We start from the raw sequence: 23,532 nt of genomic DNA, 5'->3' as shown, positions 1-23,532 counted from the left end.
TCGTGCTCTCCTGCTCAAACCATTCTGTTTGCTAGAGTGCTGTTGTTATCCTTGCAGAAAAGATAGGGATGGGGGAATCTTTCTTTTCAGAAACTGTGGCTGGAGTAGTTAATAATCCCTTTACACAAAGGAATATTCTATATTGCTTTACGATATAGAATATTACAAGTTATTTTAGATCAACAACTGAGAACAAAGGTAAGGCTGACCATGTTGAAGACCATTCAAAGAATGTGTGTATGCTCTGTTCCTAATGCTTCTGAATTTGAATTGTAAAAGAGTGACTTGCTCAAGAGGTTTTTCAGGGAAGCTGCCAGGTGTTGTCTTTTTCCTTGTTTTTCAGAGCTATCCTCTTAAATTTTAGGCCTTGGCACTGTAAAGTCTGGTTGGTAAATCAGCAGGGTTTTTTCTCATTTAAGCCATTGTATCATTGTACATTTTGGTGGGCTGCTTTTCTGAACAGATTTTACTGTTTCGTGCCATGAAAACAGAAATACTTGATTTTGCATCTGTGTGGCAGTGACTTCATTAGATTTGCTGTAGATGGATGCCGGGACAAGGAACAGCAGAACAACCTCACCAAGATTATGAATAGGCTTGTTTCTGCACTCATCATCAAGTTTTTGTCCAGAAAATCAGATGACTTGTGAGCTCCTGACACTTGGGTTGTTTCACTCTTCAGCGCTTTGTAATTTGCAGGCTCTAAGAATAATGTGAAAAGAGCAAAGTCTTTGCTCTTGAGAAAGTGACTCTGCAAGTCAGTTACCTCTTCCCAGTCCTGGTCCTGATCCCGTTATTGTCCCTTCTCTTTTTTAAGCTCATGATAGAGAAGGACACATCCATAAAATGAGTGCCGATTTCTATAGTGCAACTTTCCAAAGGAATTGCTTGATCCCTGCATTTATTAAGGCAGTAGCTTGTATTTTGAAAAGCCTTTCTTGAGTACCCAAAAAATCTTGCTTAGTAAGTCCAAGAGAGGCAGGTTGTGGAAAGCAGACTTTGAGAGAAAGGTCAAGAAGAAAATTATTTTAGTCTAAATCTAACTGAAATAAAAAAATTCTTGTATTTCCAAACCAGGGAAGAGAAATCAATGACCAACCAGCCGCCATGGGAATTTCCCAAATATTTTTTGTTTGAGCACACTGCCTTTGTGTCCGTATTACACTGCTCATCTGTGTGGAGTGAAAGTGATTTTCTAGTGTTATTAACACTTAGCAGGAAACTGAGGAGCTCAGTGTCAGGTTAAGCCCTGAAGAACTGTCATGTCTCTTCAAAGAAGAAGCAAAAACGAGTCAGTGATTTCATCAATATTCTAGCCACTTCAAGGATTTAGTTCTAGTGAACTTTTTGATTAATTTACCATGACATACACACACTCTTCCTATTTATTAGTTATACCCAGTTATTTTTTCTTGAATGTTCTTTACACTGGAATATTTATGATGGTAGCAGCTCCTGTTTCTTGAGTTATCCTCAGGGAATTTAGATGTCCTAATGAGAAGGAGGAGCTCACTATTGTTCACTGGCAGAGATACTTCATGTCTTTGATGGAGAAACTTCTGAAAGCACATATGCATTTAATGTTTTATTCCAGCTTGAGTGAGAAAGCAAGGAAAAAGTAGTTATGAATAGATGTAAAGTTAGGGATTGGCAGGTAAAAAAAAGAGCCTCAGAGCCCTAAGTCTGAAGAAAAGAAGAACATCTGAATAGCATCTGTGGATGAGGGTTTTCTTTGTGTATCGTTATCAAGTCTGGTACTTTCTACAACTGTCTATCTCCCTTAAAACACTTTTTCAAATTATGAGAAAAGGAGAAACCTTAGCACTGGTTACTGCTTACCTTAATACAATCCTAAAGCCTCCAGCTCCTTAATGCTCAGTTTTATTTTCTGTGTAATTAATCTTTGGCAGCATTTCTTGGAAGTGGGCACTGGAATATCTGTGCAACATATGCAAGTTATTTTAATTTAATTTCCAATTTTTGACATGTGCATTCATATTTAGTTACATTAATTATAAGTTAGTATTCACTTCCTCTGATGACAGGGAATGAGTTTAACTGCTTTAAATTAGCACAACTTCTCAGAGTTCAGTGACACTACCCCTGAAATTTAGCATTGCCCTCTCCAATACTAATTGATGCAAACTCATTTAATCCAGGCCCTTGGATTAAACTCATTCATTAGAACTGATGCTGTCCTATCATGCATGATCCTTCTGTGCTGTTAGTAAAATAAGATTTCTAGGGCACTTTCTTCAGAACAAACTGGAGAAGCTTAATCCTTTGCATGGAGAATGGAAATAGAGAAGGAAGTTGAGGCAGTAGCAATTTATGATTGCTTTTTGGTCTGTTTGTCTGTGGGTTTTTTGTTTGTTTGTTTTTTGAGATTTTTAGGCTTTTTTTTTTTACTTTGTTCCCTCCTGAGAACAACTTTGATTTTTTTTTTTTATTTTGAAAGTTAATGGAAAGATTTTGTCCTGCTGAGAATGTATTAATTATCTTTCTCCTTGAAATGTACATTCCAGAACAGAGCTCTTGTTCTTCCAGAATGGCATACAGTGACTATAAAAAATCCTATGTAATGTCCATCTGCTCTGGAATCAGTGCTTTGTTCTTTGCTATATTCAGTTAATATCTAATTCTTGCTAGCTTTGTGAGTTGTGTAGCAATTTCTACACATAAGCATGGGCACAGTTTATTTACAGGCAGTGGCTGATTTCTAAGTCAGTACATTACCAGTGCTGAGGAATTTAATGTGTTTTGTTGGGGAAGTATGTTATTAACCAGGTATACAGTATAAGGTGTTTTTCCTCAGCTCAAAGGCTGGGACATACTGATAGCCTGGTGTTTGGAAGATGGATTACTTGTTGGTAGAATTGCCTGGCTAAGGTTTACAGCTTGATGTGCCTCAGTGATCTCGGACCTGGGGGGAGGCTGACAAAGCCTGGGGAGAAGGATGTACCACTGCTGGTGGACACAAAGGATGCAGAACTTAGGGGCCACAAGGATGTTTGGCAGAACACCCAATATAAGGGAGAAACTATTAAAGCCAACTCAGCAACTGTGCTGAAATCAGCTCCAGCTGAAAATGCAGGGGGAGATTACAACCACCACCTCACAGACCCCCAACTCAAGAAACCCACCAGCCCTAGAGAAACACTGAATGTGTGGCTTAATTAGCATAAGACTAGAGGGAATCATTTAACCAATAGAAGATAGAATACTGGTTATTAAGAGAACTATGTAACTTGTAGCCAAGGAAACATTAATGCCTTTGTTTGCTAAAATATGTAAGTAGTGAAAGTTTTGATAATCAGGGTGCTGGCTTTGTGAATTTGGCACTCAGCATCCCTTTCTGTGCAGAACTGTAAATAAATCAAATATCTTGACTCTGTATGGGGATTGGTCTCTTGCATGCTGGGTGAAAGAACTTCTTTTGGGACAACAATACTTGGCATATTCTGATTTTTTTTTTCTATAAATTAAATAGCCTACTTAGGCTAGGTCATGAAAACTGCTCATGTTAATTTTCAATGTATGCTGCTAGAGCAATGGATACTATTTCTGATGTGTACCCTCTGGAGTCTTCTGGGTATGTTCTAAATTGTAATTCTTATTCCTTTAAATTTTGGACCCATCCACACTGAGTTAAATAACTTTTTCTGAGACAATATATACTCATTTATAGTCCATCGTGGTGTATGTATCATTTATGGGTTTTTTTCAAATTATTTTGTTTTACCAAGAGGTCACCAGCCTCTCAGTATCATTAGTTTCTGCAATCATTTCCAGTATCCTGGATATTTTTGTCCAATACTAAATGATCCGGTAACACTATTTACTCTAGGACTGCTTAACCTACTGATCATCACAGATCAAAACATCAGTGTCATGGACAACCTCTTCCATTTGTAAAATTTATCATATGTTTCTATCCTTGCCTAAAAATTATGATTGTTATTTCATAAACTCTTACTTAGCAATCTAAATCCTGAATCTAAATTCTTAGTCAACTTTACTTAATTCCATGAAAACAGGCCATTGAAAAGCACTCAGTAAGGAACCTTCTCAAGGCATTATAAATCATACTAACAAAAACATCTTTGGTCATAGGACTCAAGTTATTTCTGATTTAAAGCTCTATTCTATAAAGGATTTTGCTTTACTTTAAATATTGCCCTTGTGTCTACTGAACTGATTCTATATTATAATTTTTACCAGCTTTCCTAATGTAGAAGCCAGATTCCTGAGTGGACTGGTTTTCCAGATCACATAGCAAGCTTTTCTTTTTCAAGATGGTTGTCCCTCTATGAATGGCTTCTTCCCTTCTTAATTAATTAAACTTGTTCATGGTTAGCAAACTGTGATTAATCTTATCCACACATCAGTTTATTTTGTCTACTATTGAGCAGTGTATGGGAAAACAACAGTTCATCAGCTCAATCATTGGAGAAGAAACTTAAAACTGTAATATATTCTGATTTCGTTTTTTGGGTTTGTCGTATTTCCCCTTGGAATAAATCAGAAGTTTATGCATCCAGTTTTCTCCAGATGCTGTCCTTTATTATTAATTTATTTTGCAATCTGTTTTTCATTATTTTGGCAGAAATAACACATTAGTCTCATCTGTCTATTTAGGAATGCTTCTCTAACAAGTCTTTGATGCGTTTTTCTCTTTCCCTCCCTCCCTCCCTCCTTGTTGACCCCTCAGTTCTTCCTTGTTTCATTGGATCACATGTTTTTGTGTCTGTATTCCCAGAAATGCAAAAATGCAGGTAATGCCTGAAGATATGAGCACCACCCCCTTTGATCTGCCCTCTGGTTTGTTTAGACCAAGGAACAGCTTGAAAATGAATGTATTTGAAAGTTACTACCAGCCTCTAAGACTCAAATCTTCCTTTTAAAATGGACCTAAACCAAGAATTCAAGCTACTACTTCAAAACTGATTTGTCATTGGGCCAAAACTCAGCAGCAATTTAAATCTAATATAGATATGAGAAAGTTAAGAGTAGACATTTTCATGTTTAGGGTTTGTATCTGCCTGTTCAAGGCAAGGTGCAGTGTGTTATGAATATGAACGAGGCCAAACTTTCTCAGGACACAGAGGTTCTCGTTTATTTAAACAGCTACAAGGATAGGCCCGAACACTCATAGCCCGAACACTCACGCAGCAACTCAAAACCAGAACAGTACGTCATCCCCAAATGTACCGGGTCCTCCCCAGAAAACAAGTTACCAGAAAAGAGCCAAGCCCAACCAAACTTCCCTCTTTTATCGCCTCCTTCGAGTCCAGGATTGGTGGATTTTGGATCCGTGCGGTGATTGGTCCATTTCCAGGCTTCTCATTGGTCTTTGATGCCGTTCATTCTGGACCAATCATTTCTGCAGGGTGTCGAATGATTGGTCAGATCTTCCGTCCAATCGGCTTCAACCTTGCTCTGCCCTGCCGGACTGGTGCTCTGCCAAACCCTGGACCGTTCCTGCAGAACGTTCTAACAGCTCCAACTCTTAACGTAACACAATTAACACAATACAATTGAACTCTAATTTAACATAACTTAACTTTTACTTATAACAGCTGTGTTGCTGTGCTCTTCCAGGTGCCTGGCACTTCACAGCCTCTGCTTTCCTCTCAGCTTCCCTATACCTGAGGAGGGAAGCTTTGCATGTGGCACGTTCCATCCCACATCCCTGGGGAAGTGAAGATGCTCAGCTGAGCGTATTGAGTGGGGCTGGGCCCCGGCTAAAGGTGCTGCTGGCACCCACTGGGGTAAGGCTGTGTCCAGCTGTACCCTCAGACACGCTCATTTTGGAGCTGGGGGCTGGGCTCTGCTCTCCCTCATGTCAACAGGAGCTGGCAGGGTGCTCTGGAATCAGTGCAGCTCTGGGGCATCTGTAGGAGAGCCAGACCCTGAGAATGCATGAGCTGTACGCAGCAGCTGCCAACGAGAGCAAGTCCTCTCCGCTCTGCTTCAATTCAACAGTAGCAAGTTTAATAAAGAGACAAAAAATCGGTATGAAATGTTGACAGGGGAAATAACTGTTGTTGCAAAGTCTGAAGTCTTTTGTTACTTTAAAAAGAGCATTCACAGGTGTAAACCCCAATTTTTTCCTTACGCATTAGTGCTATTTTATGCATGTAGCAGTATACCGTCCATGACCGCAGCTCATCTGTTTTGTGCAATAAACTGTCCTCCTAAAGTGATGCAATCAGAACTGATTATTTTTCCATGGGATACAATCAGTATTTGCAAGTCAGTACCACTAATTCATTCCTTCCACAAATGGTAATGGGGAGGCAGATCATAAAACACACCTGAGAATCTTTCCTCAAGAGAAGATAAAGCTTTGTGAAAACAGAACGTTTTCCTCTGGTCTGTAGTGAATGACAATTGTGAGGTGAAAGTAGGCTTCAGGCTGGGACCCTTTAGCCTTTAGATGCTATGTCCCTGGTGAATTGATGCATTTCAAGTAACATCCTGCTTCCTTAACCCCAGACATGATAAACTATTTAAAACAGGCCAGCACCTTTGAAAATCATCTTTCACTTTTAGAAACATACGGCCTTGTTTTCAAACTTTGGGAAGAAGCCCAAGAACTGAGGAATCTGCTGAATTATTGCAGAGTATCTGCAGAAATATTTTTCAATGACTGATGCACACAGGAAATCACTGATTGCTGGATAGCCTTTTCCAAGAGCACCTAAAAACTTCTAGACCCCCAAGAATGGCCAGAATCTCCCTATTGTGCTCCAGTGAATTTCTCCCTGTCTTCTGCATCCCTGCAAGTGCATTCATGCACAGAAAATTGACCACATTGAAAAATCTCTGTCCTAATGTTTTATCTTCTCGGGAAACAATTTGAGGTGTACTAATGAGAGAAAACCTTACAAACACTGATTTTGAGTAGTGTCTTCAAAGAAAAATGGAAGTATGTGATAGAGGTCCTGAGAGATACAAGACAGGTATCGCTGTATGTAGTTTGAGAGACAGAAGCTGGCTTCAGTGTGGGCAAGCACATTATGCTCTGTAACTTCTGCCTCATGGAGAAGGAGGCCTTGTTTTGTAGCAGCTAGGACAGACTGCAGACTGTCCTCTGGGTTCAGGGAACAGATGCTATTGTCACCTAACACCCTAAGCTCTGTTGTCAGTGAAACACTAACTGGAATCAACAAAGATCCTTAGTTCTTTCTAATGTTTATAAAGAGCTAAAGCAAGTTTATGAGGCATTATTATAGACAGCAAAATTTTTTCTAATATACATCTTATCTTCATTTCCCTTTCAAAAAACAAAGAAGCTTTTCTATAAAAATCTTTCAATTCAATCATTAAATTGTTTCTAATGGCATACCTTAATCCTGCAGTAGATATAATTGATCAGAAAGTATAGAGAAAGCAAAGCTGTACCAGCCTGCTAAAAAAAAAAGTGCCAGTCACAATATTGAAGAAAGTCTTATATTGAATCCTGAGCTTCCCATATCAATAGGGCAGCCACAATGCAGTACCATTGATCAATCTGTAGTCCAGAATGAGGATTAAATTTACAACATGGCCTTCTCTTCCTGGCCCATTAATTCCACAATCAACAACTGTTTATGGCAGCCTAATGTCAACATGCATCTTGTGCAAGACAGCAAAGCAAGTGGTCAAATGTCAATGAAGATTAGGGCAAAGACATGCACTGCTTGGTGTTTACAAACACTGCTTGGTGTTTTATCTCATCAAGACATCTTTAAAAAAACAAAGCCAAACCCCACATTTTCAAATATAGATTTACATAGAATTATGGCTCTTGACGTCAGTGATCCATTCACAAGATAAAAATTCAGCTTTAAACTGCTCATTAAAAGCAAACAGTGTCATTCAGGGTTGCTGAAGGGAGTTGAGCCAAACTGCCCAAAGCCTTTAAAAAGTAAATGCTGGCATATATTGTCTTTCCTTTTCAGATGCTAAGATCTACAAATTAAAGTATTTTATTTTGGCACTAGTCTTTAGCTTTAATATCTTCAAGTCTACCTGTGTAAAACACAATTGAATTTTCTATGGATTTTTAGTCTTCTATGTGTCCTCACTATCCTAGCTAAAGCATTTAGAGATATACCAGAAAAATAACCCAACAAACTTTTCTGCAGAGCAGATCTTCATGCAAAATGTCACATGGACAAAGAGGCTGACTATAAATCTAGGCACTGACTGTGTTGGACCATCTGTGTGTGTGTGTTGGTGTGCAAGTGTGCATAAGATTGCATTGTTACATGGAACATACTGTTAAACTGAGGCCAAAAGGTCCAAGATGTCCTGTCTGATATGTCACACCTTTGTATTGAATTAATGAGCACATGTAGGAAGAAATGAAGATGGAAGTCAGGCTGGAATTATCATTAAAATGAAAAATGTTAAAAAGAGGGAGAGTAGTTCTTTCAATTCTTTCAATACTTCCAGAGAAAAGTATTAGAAATCTAAAGTACACAGTACACAGTAGCAAGCTATCCCCAAATCCATCAGCATTCTTTTTTAAGGTGTGTAACTTGAGGTTCTCTAAACACTGTAGAAGTGATGTGGGCTTTTTGTTTGTTTGGTTTTTTTTTTTGGTTTTTTTTTTGTTTGTTTGTTTGTTCTTTTTTTTTTTTTTTTTATATTTCCCATGTGTAACTTACCTTAGAAAATGTGTTTTCTAAAAAAAACTGAGTTTGCTTTTCTCTTCATGACTTATCTTTAACCAGCCTTGTTTGCTATATATGTAATTTTTTTTTCTACTGGATCTTTTTGGGAAATTGGGCAATCAAAAATAGATAATGTATTAAAATATGGGGGAAAGTATTTATGCTGGTAACATAACATATGGTATGTAACATGGTTTTCTTCTTGTTTCCTTTCACAGAACTGTTCATACTCTACTTGCTTTTTGAACACCTGTCTTAGGGTGAAGTTACGATGCTTGTATCCCAACTTGTGTGTTCTGTTGATGCTGGATATTATGTTCTGTACCTTCAAGACTGGCTCTGAAGAGCAAGGTTTGTTTTGGTTTGTTATCAGCCTGCTCCCCCACAGCTGGCGGGATAAAGAGATGGAGCAGTACATAGTGTGACTTTTGCTTTTTTACCTTTGTTTTTTGCTTTTGCTTTGCTCTTGCTTCTTGCTATGCTCCTGCTTTGCATTTGCTTTTTGGTTCTGCTGGTTAGTTAGTTCAGCTAAGCAGTCCAAATTTTTCTGTGGACTGTTTTTCCTTTCCCTTTTTGGAACCACTCAGACCTGCTCTGGACTGGGACCTGGGAAACACCAAGACTTTACATCTTGTGGCTGCAGCAGCTATCCCCAGCACTGGAGGGAGCGATAACAGAGCAACCACTCCCCAGAAGGACTTTCTGAATTTGTCATCTTCTTCAGATTGCTGAAAGAATGTTGTCATCTGGTATTGTTCATTTTGTGTGCTGGGGGTGTTTTGCCTGTTAAGTAAACAGGTTCTTTCCACTTCTCGTGGAAGAATCCTTCCCAAACCAGTAAGAGAGAAGGGCCGTGAGTTTGCTTTCTGGGGGGGCCCCTTTTGGAAATTTTCTCCCAGATTTGCCCTAATCCAAGACAACACCTCAGACAATTTTTAAGATTAGTGTTTTCTACCATTTCTTCAAAAGAGCTAATGCTTGTCCAGTAGAAGTATAAAAGCAGCAAATTTAAAACAAATCAGAGAAATAAGTTTAAGCTAGGAGAATTTGCACCTCTTCAATTGGATCCTTATTCAGAGTGCAAAAGGAGAAAAACCATGCTAGGACAAGAAATTGTTTCAATTAAAAAAAAAAAAAAAACAAAAAGAAGGGTAAAAGAAAGGAATAACAAGCATGAGTGTTACAATAACATTTTCTCCAGAAGAGAAATTCCCCCAGAACAACAGCTCCCTATAACTTCTTAGGTCCTGTTGAATAAGATCCCTTCTATTTCTGACATCCAGGTTTCCTGGAATTAAGGGGTATCTTTATGTCAGCAGGGATGTCATTGGAAGTGAAGTGATGTAGAAGAACTAAGTGTGAATGTGGATAAGCATTTTCCATTTCATTCCCTTTCAGGAGAAAAACATCCATGAAATCTGGAGGTCAAGTACAAAATGACAAGAAGTTTCTGAATGGAGCGCCAGGGAATATTTGCAGGAAACCATTCCAATCTGTGCTATAATCTAATTTATCATGGACAAGTAGTGTAGATAATAAAGAGGTAAAATTCAGTACAGACAGTACAATAGAGAGACTTTGTACAGAAACTCCACAGTCATTATATAACGCTTTATTTTTTTTAATATCTGTGTTATGTACAAGAAGTTCCTTCTCAAGGCCAAGACTTTCTGTGGTCTGGAGGCTTATTTCATGTGGAATGAGTGAATAACCATCTGCACCATAAGGTAGTTGTATTTTCTCCCAAATGGAGTCCTGGTACCATTCTCAGCACAATCAGTGAGAGGTTTTTGGTTGTCTTGATGACATCCTGCAGTGACCATCTTGCTTTCTGCCCATGGAGGACATGACATACATTCACATACAGATAGACACACACACAGCTGTATGCTCTACATTCCAAAGCTGCAGTTGCCTATAAAACAGGAATGGTTCCAGTGAGGCAGTGAGGTCCAGGCAGTAGATCTAGGAAGGAAAGTGTCCTTACATGGAGAAGGCTGCCCAAGACACAGGATAAGAAAAGCTATGGGAGGAGAAACATGGTAAATAGATGTGGGAGAAAAGCATCTTGGAGAGAACGCAAAGGCAGTAGGGAACAGGTGGTTAATATGAGGTTGCAAAGCTGCAAGCCAAGGCAGAAATTGCCTGGCTTCTCCTGTTGGCTTTTTTTGTTGTGGCTTGTTTGTTTGTTGGTTGGTTGTTGGGGTGTTTTTTGAGGAAAAAATATCATGTAAGTTTTTTATTAAAGAATGTCCCAAAGCTCAGTCTATAGCTTCTGAAGTGCACCCTAGAGAGGGATGTTTCCTTCCCTGTGTCATCACAGCTGGTCATGGAGGCATCACAAGCCCTGCTTACTGCTGAGTTCTTATCAGGGTCTCCTGTGCAGAGTGGTGTGTACTTGTGTGGGGGCAGGAGGAAAAGGGCCTTCTCCTCATGGTGCCAAACATGAGCTAGAAACTGTTCACGGACTCACAGCATGTCTGAGATCACTGAGACCTCTGGAAATCATCTGGTGCAATACACCTGCTCAGAACCGGGTCAGCCAGAGCAGGTTTCTCAGGGCTATAGACACTCAGGTTTTGAGTGTCTCCAAGAATGGAGACTCTACAACTTCTCTGGGTAACCTGTGATAGGGTTTGACGACTGGCACAATCAAAATAGTTACTTTTCCCTCATGTTTAAGCTTGCTTTCCTGTCTGTTTTAATGAGATGGGAGGGTCTGCTGGACTGATTTGTTGCTAAACAGGTCCCTGGCCAGTGTAAAAGGCCAAGGTAATAATACCTGCCTATCAAATGACAAATTCTGTCTGAGATGGTATAGCACAGGCAAAAGCAATTTTTCCTCAAGGGTGCATGCTCTCATGACAGGCTTGACAAATATAAATATTTTAAAATAAATGAGCTGTCCATACCCATTCAATTGAACACTGTGTGGCACTTGTAATTAAATCATTTTCACAGAGTATTTAATGATTTTCACCTTGTGGAAGATCTAATTTTGCTGTGCTATTCCTGAAATCATGGTGTAGACAAAGAAAAATTGTCATTGTGCTATAGCTCTTTTGCTCCAAGATGGACATGGATCCCTAAGTGGCATATGGATTGAAAGATTTACAACCATGCTCATTTTCAATGATTTGTACTAAGACAGAACTGAGTCAGTTCTCTGAGCTGATGAATACAATTTTTGTGAATTATTCTATCCTTATTACAAATTTATCAACATTTCATTTGTCATTGATCAGTTTCTCTTGACATCTTTCAAAGTAGTACTGCTTTACACAGAAAAAGATGAAAGTAATTTCTGGTAGCAGATGTAAAGAAAGATTTAAAATATCATTAATAACTGATTTTTTTTAATCTTTATTCATCATTTCTCTTTTGAGCTTCCAGCTTTACTGCTTATGATTTGGGCTTGAGGATTTTTCCCATTTTCTTCTCTGCTTGTAAAATCTAACTGCCTAAATTACAGTTCCATGTTTTCTGTGGTCTGGAGCTGAGTTGATACAAGTGTAATATTTTGACATTTTCTGACGTTATTTCTTTTCATATTGGATAGAGCAAACAATAGCTTAGGATGACCCAGCTGGTCAAATATGTTTGTTGAACCACTAAGACTGAATTAATTGTCTGAACAGCTACTTTCTCTTAACAGGTGGCAAATTTCACAGTTTCTATCAAAGATCATGTATGTCTTCCCTTGGAATGATAAATCTGGGAACTTCTACAGAATAGAAGTTGATATAAATCATGTCCTAAGTTCCCAGTCTTTGAAGTGGGACCTGAAATGTGACGAGGGATCAGTTTCCAGTGCTGCCATTTCTTGACACCTTAACACAAGCCTCACAAAGGACCACAAGAAGTCTGACACTCATTATTTTAATGACTGCATTGTCAATAGCACTATTTATTGCAATGTTTCTAGCATTTTTCCATATCAGAGTAGTCCAGCTTTGAAGTTGTGTGTTTTTCCCTTTTTAGACTTCCTGTGGATTTCAGTGGGCATTCAGTGGGCAATCAAATCCTTTCCATCAAAATGCCTAAAGGGGGTGAGGAAAACAGTCTGAGTCTGTAAGGCATTTAATAGATACTCCCCAGTTAATATCAACAAGAGCTGAATGCAGACATATCACAATTTGCAGCAATAGACACATAATTGAAGGAAGAAGGATATTTCTGTCTCAGTTTCATTTTCTCTTGCTGAGCAATTCAGGGTACACATTAATTTACTCAAACTATTTTTCTAGTTTTTACAGTTCATAGTTTAGAATTGGCCTTGCCATGAAAAAATGATGGAGTCGCACTGCGAAATGGAAGCAGGAGCATCTGCACTACCTCTGGTCTCCTGAGTATACAGAGAAGGCAAACAGCATTCTTTTATTGTCCTGGCCTAAGGCTGCAATACAAGAAAGACAAAACTCGTCCATCTTAAGATTTTCTTAAGGTATGCTTATGAATGCCTTTTTAAAAGTCTTATGCAGAGTTGGTGCACATTGCTTAAAGGAAGACTGCACGTGCTTGCTTAATGTGTACACATAAGACCTTACTGCAATCTTTAATCCCTAATATCTTTGAACAACTCAACTGCCTCAAGTAAAATATGCTAATTACATTTTACATACCTACCTCGAGGTCTTTTGCTGGGTAATTAAGCTAAATAACTCTGAGCTAAAATAAAATCTACTCAGTTCTCTTTGGTAATAATAACCAGGGATTGTGTCCAATTAAAAGATCAGCAACTCCAGCTAGAAACAGATCTTGGAAATGGTCTGGCCCTTTTCTTTCTACAGCCTTTGCTGCTATGCTTGAAGTGATTCCAGGTCACTCCTAGAAATGCAGTAGCTCTTAATCTTAAATGTTCCCTTTTGATTGTGGTTGATTCAGTCCAGGGATAGGTCTGTTCAAGTGGTGAGAAATACATAAAGATGCTTATATATTTCCAGCAAGATAAGGGGTGTAATAAACAGCCAGAGAGAAAAAAAGGGTGATAGTTTGAGTGGTGAAGAAGGTCAGCAGGATGACTGCTGTTGGAAAAGTTAAGTGCAGAAGTGTCCTGTGTTAAACCTGTCACAAAGCTGGATCGGATGCTGTTGTAAACCTGAATGGATATATGGAGCTGAAAGATCTTCTTTGGGCTTGTTGGTTATCCTTCACTCTTCAGGGAGAAGAGAGGATTCTGCCTGTTGTGCACACAGTCTAAGCAGGACCAATTTCATTTGCATGAGTCCTGCTAAGTGCCATAGGCCCACTGTTGCTATGGTAACACTGCAAATATTTTACCTAGCCCGGGGCTTGGTGGCTCTGGGGTTTGATGGTGAAGGAGAGCAGCTTCAGGTTGTCTGGACAGGCAGTATATCACAGTATGTACTGCTTTGTCTGTGTCCTACACCAGTAGGAGTGGATGTAACCATTAAAATTAATGAACAGCTCCCTTTGTGGCAGGAAGTAGTCAGAATGCCCATAAAGAAATCTATAGATGCAAACATTTATAGCAGACAGGTAACCTAGGGGAAACTGATATGCTCTGAAGCAGATATATTGATTTATCTCAGGAATAGCATAGCTAAAGGCATGGGCCTGTTCTTCTGTGAACTGAGATGGCTTATTTTATCTCAGGTGAAATCAAGAAAACCAGCAGGGATGTCTTAGGCAGACAAGTCCAAAAGTTGCTGAAGGCCTAAGGGCAGAAAAAGGAGATGAAGCACAAGTTATGTATGTTTCCTGGGAGAGGGTGCCAAACAATTGTGTCTTTCTCACCTGGAAAAACCTTCCAAATGAATGTTTTAAAAGTCCCCTTGAAACTCAACTGAATATTTCAGCAAGTGAGGTGATTCTCTTTTATATTTTCCTGGTAAATATTTTATTTTGCTCACATGGATTCATCAATTGAGAAAGGTTCCTGTATTTTTTGCACCTGTCTTATTGCTTGTATAAGCTGCCCCAGCTTTAAGGTTTTGTCAACACTATGAAGGGGTGAATTCTCCTGGGCTTCTCTTCACCTCACCATTGAAGACCTAGGAAACTCCACCAGACCGTTAAGCCTTGTTCCTCCAAATGTCAGCTTTAGAAACATTTCTGTTCATGGCACTTTAGCCACTGACCATAGAACATTGCCCCAACATGGCTTAGTCCTTTATCCTGACATTATGTGGAGGGAAAGTCCTCCTGAAAAAATTCCACCATGTCTTTTCAGGTGAAATCTAACTTTTTTCTCCCTGGAATTTTCAATTAGCTTCTCTAAGTTCTACTTAATCTAATATATTTATTCTGGATTTCCAGTGAACAGATCTTGACACAAACTGAAGAGATGAATAATGCTGATGATGTCTTCTGGCTGTGTTCTCCAAGGCCTGCCTGCCCCTTCTCATTTTGGGAGAGCTTTGATGTAGTTACTAGTTGCCCTGTGGAGGTTGCTCTGATCTTGGCCATGCACATCCTTAGAGCACTTTGTCTTTGCATCCTTCCTTTCTTAATGTTGGTTGTTTTCCCCCAGTAACAGCCAGTCCTGTGAAAAGGTGGAAGTTTTGCCACGGTCATTCTCCAAGTATTAGGTGACTGCTGCTTACAGGAATCCACAGATGCAAATTGGTTCCTTGAGCACTTTTATTTCATGTAGGGAAGACTAGGTACAAAAAAAGATAGTCTGCCTGAGCTGCTAAAGATGCCATCTGACCTTAATACTGGTGAGAAGAGCATGGTTAAAGCCTACCTTTTTCAGCAAAGTAGTCACTAATTTGAGCAAAATTCCAGGAATGTGGCAGAATTAAGAAACCAAAGAGAGGTGCCTAAGGACTTCTGGCAGGGTTAAACTTCAGAATGGGAGCCTAAAAAGGAAGCTGAGGAGCAAAACTAAGCATAAGCATCCTATTCTTCTCCTCTAAACATGTTCTGCCTCTACATAGTATGTTCTCCAAAGGTCTCTGCCTCTTCTACCTCGTCGGGATATTTAGGCAAGGAAATACCCAGGTTTTTTTCCCAGAGTGACCTAGGTTTGGGAATGCTCAGGGATTGGGGATTGTTCACACCTGAGCAGGAGCAAATCACGCTGCTCCCCATGACAGGAAATCCCAGTGGAGCTCTTGAAACAAGGTGGGAGAGGAGACCTCAGTTGCGCTCTAGAAACAAAGTTAAATGTTCAGGCAGGATTTGGGGCTGTATTCTACTAGTGGCAGGACAGCAGACAATTTAAGAGTTTTACTTACCTGTGTATTTTGTGCATGGGTAAGTGTCAAGCTGAAGGAAAATAAAAGGGGAAATAGGTTAATATTTTAGCACATTCCTCTGCCTAATACTCCTTCAGCATTTTCAGACACCAGCGTACACAGAGGGCGGTTAATAAAGCATTTAGCTGCAACAATATATTAGTTTGTCCAATTTTCTTTTAATTATGTGAACTGTGTTGCTTTCTCAGGCTGAGAAAACCCAAAAGGAGAATAAAAATTGTTTAGAATTTAAGGATTGTTTAAAAAATTTTTGAAAATAATAATAAATGCCACTTCAGACAATTTTAATAGCTTTTTAAAGTCAGAACTACAGAAAAAAATTAAATTCTATTGTTTATGTTTCCCCCCAGGTCCCTGGAGGAAACTAATTTTATATAAAAAATGTCAAGTTTACTCTATTTTGTTAGATTGTAGTGTTAAACGTCATCCAGCAGAAGAAAAACAGTTATTTGCTATTTGCTACTTATCTGTCGTAAAAGTTTCACTGCACTCATTTATTATTTAGACTTCATTTTTGCAAAATTAAAATATAATTAAATAAAATTTCAAAATAGGTATGTACAGAACATATGAGAAATGAGCCCAGCTATACAATAAAAGAAAGACTTTTTACCTTTTTACAGGAAGAATCAGTAGGAATTATTCCAATTTCTGCTTGACTGGCTGAGCTTTGCACAATACATGCTGTCATACAAAGAAACAGCTAGTTCTCCAAGTTCTGGTAGGAATAATGCCAGGAGCTTCTTTCTTCTTTCTGTTTTTTAAAGAAGGATTAAAGCAAACAATTGGTGTATCATCTTAGTCTCCTATGCATTTTCTCCTTTGCTTTCCTTACCTCACACCTTCTGACAGTCTTTGGTTGATAAATGTGCAGTGCTTCAGATAGGTTTTTTTACCAGCTTTCCTAGCAGTATGTTTCAAATCTTCCCTTGTTTTTTAGAAACCATATGCCATATCATGAATGGAGTTTGTGAGAAAGAAACCATCTAATCCAGCAACATGTAATTTTTTTTGGTGGTGTTTGGCTAAGGGATCATTTTAATGCCACTATAAAAGTTCTTTCGTCCATGTTTCCACCTTCAAATACCGTGCTTGTAAATTTATGGTGCCAGTGGAGGTTTAGTGGTAGTGGTTCAGAAGCAGAGTATTGCAAGAAATAGCTTAGGAACATTTACATCTTCCATTTAGGATATAAAATTATTGCAGTCATTAAGTAAAAATGAAAGCTTTGGTGTAACAAGATGTCAAAACCCAGCAAAGGTAAATGTTCTGTGTTTCTGAAGTTAATATGAGGTGCTGAATTATTCCACATCCTTGACATCTCCGATTTGTTGCCCAAAACTATACAAAAGAGAGTTAATGGAGCCAGAGCATTACATGCAGAGTTACTATTTTAAAAATTGCTTTTAAAATGTGACTGAATGCAAGTCTCTTATCTATATGAAAATAGATGGAAATATATTCAGTGCATTTATGGCGTATGAAAGGTTGTATTTAATGTTATCTGTTCTTGACCTTTAGACTGAAATTTGCATTTGATTTTCGATGCCTCTGAGAACATTTTACTTCCTGCACTAATTCCCTTTCTAAACTGTGAGGACTGCAGACTCTCTTGCAATATTGATCATTTTACACTGCTGCTGGTAACTTGTCAAGGCTTTATAGAGTTAACTATTGTTTTGAAGTCAAATTATGAATTTTGGATCCAATGGGATTATATAGGCAATAGACTTGTTCAAAATGAACACATTCTTTGTGCTCTAAATAATCTGTGAGACTCTGACTGCTCCTTGAGAAGGTTTATTATTATGTCATGGCTGAGCCTGGGTTCACACTAAGACATAGCCTAAAAAACAAAGTCTTACCAGATAACATAGCCTTAGACTACAATAAGGTGCTTGAAGTGTCATTTTATAATCCCTTTTAAAAAATCAGTGACTTAGACTTTGTAGTCACACTGCATTTATGTCACACACATTTTATGTCAAACTGCATTTCCTGTGTGTCTGTGCACAATTTCATGTTTCATAAGCAGTCATTCCTTCATTCATTCATTGATGTGTTCATTCTTTTTTTAATATTTCGTGTCTCAGTCCTGTCTCTTGTATAGAGTATAGTAAACTTATTGCCATCTTCTTCTTAACACCACCACCTCACTCAACCGGTCTGACATACTCAAATTCAGAACGATCATTTTCCACCGTCATTTAGCATTAAATCCAGTAAACTCCACTTCAGATTTGAAGAAAAGCTTTTACTTCCTAAAGCTTGTCTGCTTTTTTCCCCTCAGTCATGTCAGTACCAATATTTTTTCACAGAACATCTCGTCTTCTTTATTAATTCTTGGCATTAAAAAGTGACCCTCGAAGATCAGGACCTCAGAGTGAGACAAGGCAGTGCATTTGCTCATACACATAATTAACATGCTGTGTAACTTGGTGTGTCTATACATCTTGACCCTCTGCTCACTTTAGAATTAGCAAATTGATGGCCGGTGTCCTTAGCACGGTGAGGTCTGTGGGCTGCTGCATTAGACAATAGATCACCTACATTACACTGGAGTTCACTTGCAGCTCATGGAAGGAGCAGGGATGCTCTCAGAGGCTTGTGTGGAGGTGTTACTTCAGATCTCAGTTCAGGATGCATCAGAAATTTAAAATAATGTTACAAGAAAATAACTCAAAATGAGGTACTGTGCCGATAAGTTCAACAGAGTAGTGCCCAGACAATTGCATTATTAATAATGCAGGTCAAGCAACAAGGGGAAATGACCTGTATTTAATAAATTTAATTTGTGATTACACAATACTAATAGCCCTAAGTTCAATTAAGTTGTTCAATACATATTCCTAGTACTCATCAGATGTATTCTCTCAGGAACACTAGCAGTATGGAGCTTATATACTAAATACAGAAAAGTTATTTACAATATGTATTTCTGGTCACGGCAGTCATATTTGCTGAGTAGTGTAACTATAATACAACATAATAATACAACTATTGCAGGAAAAAGCAATCTTGCTTTTATTACATCACTTTTATTTAGAGACACATAACATGCAGACTTGTCATTAATATCATCAACAGGAACTTGGTTGAGCAGCCAGATTTAAATCACAATGTTTAAGGCTCCCCCCACCCTCTTGGCACTGTGCAATTTCAAGACTGCTCCACAGAAGCATGATGTAATGCACTGCAAGCTACAAAACAAGAGCTAGGAATTTTTTCTTATTTCGGAAATTGTTTCCTTCCCTGTCTTTTACTTAAAATAACTGTGTGGGAGCTGCTCATGAGAGATGTTATGGTGATCAGCATGGCAGTAGCCAGTAGTTTGTGTTAGGGGGTAGGATTTACGAAGCTGAGCTAGAAATTCTCTGCCTGCTGAGGATGCAGGTGTCAGGACATTTTTTTATATGGATGTAGTGCATAAATATGGCCACACAAACACATCAGAAAATAAGGAGAAGAAGGTGTGGCCTATGGTGGGACACCTGCTTTTTACACTACTCCCACCCCAGGTGAGAGCATTCTCGCAGGGAGTGAAGGGAGGTGGGTTTCCATCCTGCTGTGGCCACAGAGGATTTGGCTGCACACAGTCCTACCCAAAGAAATGCCCAGCCTACCTGGCTGTAGGTGCTGAGCTGGAACTGGGCAAACAGGGCCAAAATGGAAGGGGTGGCAGTGTCAGGCTGTAGAGGAGAGGAGATCTGGGGAGTTTTCATTCTGTAGACTATCAATCTTACAGGAAGTGAAGCCATAATGAATTCCCTAAAAATCTTATTCATTACACCAGTCTGAAAAGAACTTGTACCTTCCTCACCTCAAGTTCTTTATTTTCTTTTGGAAAAGACCCACAGCCCAATCCCCTGCCAAATCCCCAAACAGTGCTGCTTTTCCTCTGAGCCTTTCAGCACTGCACTTCACTTTTGTTTGTTCCAGTGCAGCATATTTCTGTTCTCATATGGGGGTGATTTTCAGGCACTATCTTCCCTCTTCCTTTGTGTTTTGCACCCTTCTCCTGGCTAGCAGTGATATATTCTTGGCCTCACATTCTCTGGCAATTGACCTGTGAGTTCCTCCTTTTCTGTCATGAATTGTCTCATGTCTGTTCTGCCTTATGTTCTCTATCACAAATGCTGCCTTCTGTTCTCAGTCACAGTTGGGTTTTTTGTTTAGTTTTGTTGGGGGTTTTGGTTTGTTTTTCTTTTCTTTTTTTTAAAAATTTTTAGTTCCTTATCCCTGTTTCTGCTTAGCATTGTTTCTGTGTTGCTTTTTGTGCTACAGAAAAATGAAACAAAAATAAAAATACTAAAAAAAAAACTAAACAAAAACAAACAAACAAAAAAAAAAAATACTAAAAAAAAACCAAACAAAAAAAAAACCCCACAAAACAAAAAAACAACCAAACCAGTAAAAAAACTCCAAGTAAGCTCCAATGAAAATTTGTACTTGCACTGCTTTCCTTTCACTGAGCTTCAACATATAGACACCACTGACATGACTTTTTTATTGCAACTGACTGCACACTTGCCTGACTGCACACTTCTTGTCTGACATGCCCCTCCTTGCCTACTAATCCTACAGGCTCTGTAACATCAAACATAAATTATCAGAGAGAAAGTGTTTTTACATCAATATGGACTGTTCCCTTTTCTGCTGTTCAGTATACAACAAAAAAACCCCAACTCCTCCTGAAGCAGAGCATCCTGCTGGTGTTGGTTGCCAGCCTGGAAAAGTACTCATTTTTATTATTTATCTTCTGCTGTTTGAAAAGCAGCAGTGTTACTGTTGGATGAGACTATTCTGTGGTTTGTGGAGGTTTGACTGTGTTAGAACCAGCCCTGCTTGTAGCTCAAAGCTGTGGCGCAAAAATTGCTTGATATGAGTGAAAAATCCAAACAATCCCCTCTCCCCAGACTGGTACATTTTTCCCTGTTAAAGCTCAGAAGAGCTCTGCTAGTCATGGCACTACCTCACAAAATAAGGTGGCATTCCTAATGAAAAACCTGACTGCTTAACTGGGATAAACAGATGTTTGCAAGCCAGTACAAATATTCTAAATTCCCTGGTGACAAGTTAACCCTGCCTGCATGCCAGGTGTCCACCAAGTTGCTCTATCACTCCCCTCCTCAGCTACACAGGGGAAATAAAATATAGTGAAAGGCAAACCAGACACAACTTGGGGAAATAGGTTTTATTTATTACCAATCAAATCAGAGTAGGATAATGAGAAATAAACCCAAACCTTAAAAAAGCCTTCCCCCTCCTCCTCCTCCTCTTCTTCCCAGGCTGAAAAGTTCTTGTAAGAAAAAGAGCTGAAGAATGTCAGTATGTGTTAAAATAAGAGATAGGATACTATTAAACAGTTCTACCTCATTCACTCTGAATGCAGTTTTGCCTCATTTAGAGTCACTGAGAAGAGACAACTGGATAGTGACTCATTTGCAGGGAAAAATGTGGTTAGTTTATTTGACATTATATTAAGAGAAAAGACTAGTAAGTCAACCAAATAAATTATTTTAATTTGATCCTTTGATCTCTTCTCAACCTTCCTCTCCCTCAAGAACCTGATTGCGACAAATATTTAAAATCGTATGGATATTTTTCTAATTGCAACACAGTATGGACTTTGCCATTTGCTGATCCATGCAGTGGATCCATAGCAGAACATCTCTTGCAGAGAGGAAAACAGCAACAAGTAGTAAAAGGCCAGTTTAACTGTTTTAACTCTTCCTGATGATTAGGGTTTTTTTTCCTCTTCCTCTGTTTCATTCCTTCTTAATTTATTTTTACATCAATGTAGTGTGTTGATAAAGAAGCCCATCACAGCCAAAATGAATCCAAAGATTAATTGATCTTCATCACCAAAGATAGGCTTTTCTTCTGTCCCTCAGTTTTTCATCCTATAGAGGTTAGGACTGCCTGGCTTTTTTTCTCTGTTACATTTCCAAAAGCACAAAACATCTCAAAACTCATTTTTACCTTTCCTTTGTGCTACTTCTTTCTCCCTCTATCACACTTCAGGTATCTTTCTTGCTCCCTACACTCTTGGTTGGCTTTTTCCTGAAAGCACATTCTGGAGCCTTTATTAGACAAGCTTTGTGAGATGACTGCATACCATAAAAAACAGTGAAAGGTACTGGGCCCATATTCAGTACCTCAGATGGACCAAGAGGTGTCCAAGGGAGACTTACAGAAGGAGATGGTCATTATCTGTCACACTGACCCTTAAAGAAAATGCAGGAAACATATTTTCTAGATCCTGAAGTCTATTGTCTGAGATAAGAGGGGAACTGTCCAGGGTGATAGATGGAGCAGAATGGTGAATGTCCTCCAGGAGACCTGGGGATTCCATAATGACTTCATAGAGTGGAGAGAGCAGGCTGTGTCTGTACTTGTTTTGCCAATCAGGATGGCTGTTTAAATAAAGAAACCCATCCTCCTTTCACTGGCAATGACATTGAAATAAATTCCTGCTTCCTCACATACTCTGCTATTTTCACAATTTTGGAAGAAATGTGTTGTAAAAATGCATTCACCAGTGCACAGGGAAATTCACAGCAAAAAGATACTTCTGTATTGCTGGGATATAGAAATAGTGTCAGGGATCTCTGTTTCAGATTTTTACCTTGCACTGGAGTCTGAATGCTGCCATTGCACTTTTGAGTATCTGCATTAATCAGGACTCTAAAACCCAAAGAGAATTGTAAATCTCTATGAGAAAATTCCATTTCTGCTGCATCTTGTTAGCAGCTGCGGTACAGCAGTGTTGCTACATTTCCAGGGGTGAATTTATACAGGCACTCTACTGTGTACTGCTGGCCTTGTTTTCTGAGCTCTGTAAAGCAAAGAAAGTGCTGCAAATCAACAAATTTACCTTTCTTCACCTCACCACCTCTCTGACCTCATATCCCCACTTTTGGTGAAAGCCTCCTTCTTTCCAGCCATAGCAAAGTTGGTGGCAATATCTGGGTCTTGCTCAGAGGCAGATGGCAGCTAATGCCTGGCTGGAAGGGAGCCAGGGAGTGGAGGCTGCTGGTGGCATGACCAGAACCATGTTTGTGCTGGCAGCAGTCATGGTGTCATTTGCTGGTGCCTAGAGTTTCTGGCTGATTCCCAACACAAATGTGGCAGCACTTGGACCCCCTGTGTGAGCTGAGCCTCTTTGAACGGGGCTTCCCTGCTCTCACCTACCTTCACCTGCTGTACATTTGCTTTGAAGAACCCATGTGATTGCTGTGATCAAAACAACACATTTCAAAAGGCTTTCTTAAAAGCATGTGACCTGTAAGAGCCATAGTTATTGCCCTGGAGACATTAAAAATGGAGTTATGTATCAAAGGGCAGTTGTTTAGGTCAGTTGAAGCAGGCAGAGCCATTCCCTTCTTTCTTTACTCTGGACTGTTTGTTTCTTCCCCAAAATGTTGATGAAGTCTCTCTGTGCCACATAGGTTTATAAATTCTCCTTTCATCATGACTTGTAAACATACAGCAACAGTGGGGAATTTTGATCATGTAGTAGGAATTTTGTATTTTGTATTACCATGATTTCACCAGTGGGCTCATACAGCTGAAATGGCCATAGGCTGCACCTGAATGTCTGAGTGTCCCAGTGCTGGAGTATTTCTGCTTCTTCTTGCAGAATA

The sequence above is a fragment of the Pyrgilauda ruficollis genome, unplaced genomic scaffold, assembly GCF_017590135.1.
Source record: "Pyrgilauda ruficollis isolate IOZ18807 unplaced genomic scaffold, ASM1759013v1 scaffold2, whole genome shotgun sequence".
Classification (NCBI taxonomy): Eukaryota; Metazoa; Chordata; class Aves; order Passeriformes; family Passeridae; genus Pyrgilauda; species Pyrgilauda ruficollis.
Note: the sequence above shows the minus strand (reverse complement) of the source record.